This window comes from Eschrichtius robustus, chromosome 3, assembly GCF_028021215.1.
Source record: "Eschrichtius robustus isolate mEscRob2 chromosome 3, mEscRob2.pri, whole genome shotgun sequence".
NCBI classification, from domain to species: Eukaryota; Metazoa; Chordata; class Mammalia; order Artiodactyla; family Eschrichtiidae; genus Eschrichtius; species Eschrichtius robustus.
Window position 1 is genome coordinate 64116067 of NC_090826.1, and position 4001 is coordinate 64120067.

At 32.3% G+C, this 4001-nt stretch overlaps 1 non-coding gene across 1 annotated transcript; it reads left to right on the top strand.

The window, feature by feature from the left end:
• Positions 1-522: 522 nt before the first annotated feature.
• On the top strand, positions 523-587 carry LOC137763161 (U7 small nuclear RNA). Its single transcript, XR_011073724.1, has one exon. It is a non-coding gene; the product is annotated as a U7 small nuclear RNA (small nuclear RNA).
• Positions 588-4001: the final 3414 nt, after the last annotated feature.

Here is a 4001-nt window from a genome sequence, read left to right on the forward strand (position 1 = left end):
CTGAACATTATACCCACACCTATTCTTCCAGAAGATCAGAGGTTTACTATTTGAAGAGATTCTTTCAGAGACAATGCGGAACCAAGGGCAACAACAGACTCAGGTGATGGAGAGATGCAATATTGAAAACAGCAGAATTAAGTAAAAGAATACCTACTGAATAATGAGACTGTTAGACCTCATTCAACAAACAGTAAGTTAGCATTCTACCTCTAATAAAGGAGAAAGATGGTTCTTACCTAGGAAAATAAGGACCTAAGAAAAAAGTAAAGACCTACAGCTATTTCACTTTGTAATGAATCCCACAAATCAAGGAGTCCAGCCCATATAAACTGAGCTTTCCATTAGATTTTTATTTATTCTGTCAATATCTGTCTTTTATTCTATTTACATTTAATGGAATTGGTGATATGACTGGATTTATGTTTATCATTTGTTTCCTGTTTTTCCCTTCTGTACTTTTTCCTCTTTTCCTGTCTTCTTTTAAGGTAAATGACTATTTTTTTTTAAGAATTTCATTATAAGTGTTACAGCTCTTGTAGAATTTGTCTAGCAGGTATTCTGGTTCCCACCAGAAAAATTCCTAAAAAAAAAAAACAAACAAAGAATTTCATTATAATTTATCTATTGGCTTTTTTGTTAAAACATTTTGCATTATTTTTTCTTTAGTGTTCGCTCTAGGGTTACAACATACAACTACTTAAGAGTTGATATTGCACTGCTTAAGAGTCTACAGTCTACTTAAGAGTTGATATTGCACTGCTTAACGCAAATTGCAAGAATTTCACAAGCAGTTCCATTTACCACTCCCCACATCATTTATGCTATAGTTTTCATTTATGTCTACATATGTTTTAAACTGCTTAATATAAGTTATATGCTTTATTTAAACAGTCATATGTATTTTAAATTAAGAAAAATATTTTATATTTATAAGTATAAATATAATTTTAAATTCATAAATATAATTTTATATCCATAATTATAATTTCTGGAGCACTTCATTCCTTTCTGAAGGTACGTACTTCCATCTGGAATCATATTGCTTTAGATAAAAGAATTCTCTTTTAATGCAAGTCTGCTGGCAATCCATTTCCTTAGGTTTGTTTATTTAAATATGCCTTATTATGCTTTTACAGTTAAAGGATATTATCTTCAAATATAGATTTTTTTTTCTTTTAGCCCTCAAGATGTTCCACTGTCAAGATCAGTTCCACTACCTTGACCTCCATTGATTCTGACAAGAAATACATGGCTTTGAAATTGTTGTCCCCTGTTCTAATGTATGCTTTTCCTCTGTCTTTTTCTTTGATTGTCTTTCTTTGACTAACATGTAATTTACTTTGTATTTATTATGCTTTAGAGCCAGTGACCTTTTGAATCTGTAAATCTATGACCTTTACTAAATTTGGGAAATTTTTGGCAATTGTTTTTTCAAATACTTTTTCTGTTCCTTTTTTCCTTCCTCTGATTCTGGGGCTTCAGATGCTTATGTATTCGAAATTTTGATATTACCGGATACTTTATGCTCCATTCATTTATGGGGTCAATACTTTTTTTCTGTGTTCTGCAAATTAGATAATTTAATTTGTATTTCTTCTGTTAAGCCTATCCAGGTATTTTTTTTATTTCATTTACTTTTCAATTGTTGAACTTGAAATTGAATCTTCTTTATAGTTTCTTTATAGTTTCTATAGAGCTTTCATATTTGTTCCTTGATTTTAAGTATGCTTTGCTTTATAACACTGAATACAGTAATAATAGCTTCTTTAAAGTGCTTTTCTCTTAGATTTGCCATCTAGTGGTTGGTCTTTATTGATTACCTTTTGTTTGGAAGATTAGTTGTATTTATTATCTCTTAATAAATCCAGTAATTTGTGATTATGTCCTGGACATGGTGAGTGTTGTGTTGAAGAAGCTCTGGATTCTTTTCTATTCCTCTGAGTAATGTTGATTTTTGTTTTGTTTTCTTTTAGAATGCAATTAACTTAGATGGACTCATATTACAAACTTGGTCTCTATTTACCTATTTTAACATTTTCTGGGCTGCTTGGAGTCTTTTTTATGCATGCACAGATCAGAGCTCAACCAGAAAAAAAAAAAAGAAAAAAAAAACTGTAAGAATGTGAGAACTTCTTCACTCAAAGCCTTTCTTTTCTGTCAAATGTAAACGTCCCTCCAGGTTCTCTATGATTTTGCTGTGGGAGGAATGGTCTAAATAGAGCTACTTGGTAACATTTGGACATTTCCAAGCCAGTAAGATTTTTAGTAATTTGCCTCTTAATAGTATCCAATTGAGAATCGAGGATCATGAAACTTTTGAAAAAAAACATTCCACACGAAAGGCATGAAACAAATGGATAAATTAATTAATTAATTAATTAACAATTAGTAAAATAATAGGTAAACAGCTTTGGGCTTCCCTGGTGGAGCAGTGGTTAAGAATCCATCTGCCAATGCAGGGGACACAGGTTTGAACCCTAGTCTGGGAAGATCCCACATGCTGTGGAGCAACTAAACCCATGCACCAAAACTACTGAGCCTGCGCTCTAGAGCCCACGAGCCACAACTACTGAGCCCATGTACCACATCTACTGAGGCCCACACACCTAGAGCCCTTGCTCCACAACAAGAGAAGCCCCTGTTCTCCACAACTAGAGAAAGCCCATGTGCAGCAACGAGGACCCAATGCAGCCAAAAATTAATTAATTAATTAATTAATTAATTAATTAATTAATTAATTAATTAATTAATTAATTTTAAAAAATGTGAACAGCTTAGGAAAAAATGAAACAAGCCAGGGATAAGAATAAAATTTCCAAAATTTATAATTAATATCCACAGAGATATAAGAGAAGGTAGTGTATCCAATCATTTTAACAAATATTAACTGAAAGATGATGACAAGTATTCTTCTAAGTCAGTGAACGTAACAGACCAGTATTCTTCCCTCATGGAATTTACATTTTGGTGGGCAAGGCAGACCATAAATAAGATAATTAATATTGCACATTAAAAGATACTAATTACTGACCATTGAGATTATCAAAAAATAGACCATTGACAACTTGACAAGAGCAGTGGTAACAAGTGCACAAAGTGACCTATTAGCAATAAAGACCGAATTTGCATGGGTTTAAGGGAGAATGAGATAAGGGAAAATGGAGCAATGAGTGTAGACAATTTTTCCAAATTGTTTTTCTGTAAAGGCAGAGAAAATGAGCAGTCAGGTGGAGGAGAAAGTAGGGTCAAGCCAGAGTTTTTAAGATGGGATAAATTATAGTGTGGTAATACATTGATAATAATAATCCTGTAGAGAATGAAAAATTGATATAGACAAAAGACTGGAGAATTGCCAGAATGGTGTCTTTGAGTATGTGAGAGGATACTGGAGTCTTTGATAGAAGCATGGGTAATTCATCCATAGCACAGATGAGAGGCAAAACAGATGGGACCAGATTGTAGTATCTGAGTAAATGTGGTGCTAAGTATGAGTTTGTAAAAATCTTTAAACTAAAAAAAAAAAAATTATCCTCAGTGAAAAAGGAAACAAAGTCTTCAGTTGAGCATGAGCATGAGAGCATCTTGGAAATATGTGTAAGGGATTGAAGAATTCACTCATCACCTATGAGAAAAAGTGAATGGATTAGGATGTATCTAGTGTGATTTCAGGGCAGCGTTAAGGACCTGGTAATAAATAGGATATAATGGAAGAGGAATATTCAGAGAAAGGAAATTTTTTTAGAAATTAACATGATATAATAGCAAAAAGGAAAAATTCAATTGAAGGACTAGAAAGAAAGTTGAGGAGATTTCTCAAAATATGAAACAAATAAATAGTTATGAAATAGGAAGAAAAACATTACAAAGGTAGAGGAGGTCTAATATCTAAATAATAGAAGTTCCAAACAGAAAGAAATGGGAAAACATAGAGACAGGAATTATTAAATAATAAATAATACTAGAAGATGTCCCAGAGATTAAACATTTGTTTCCAGTCT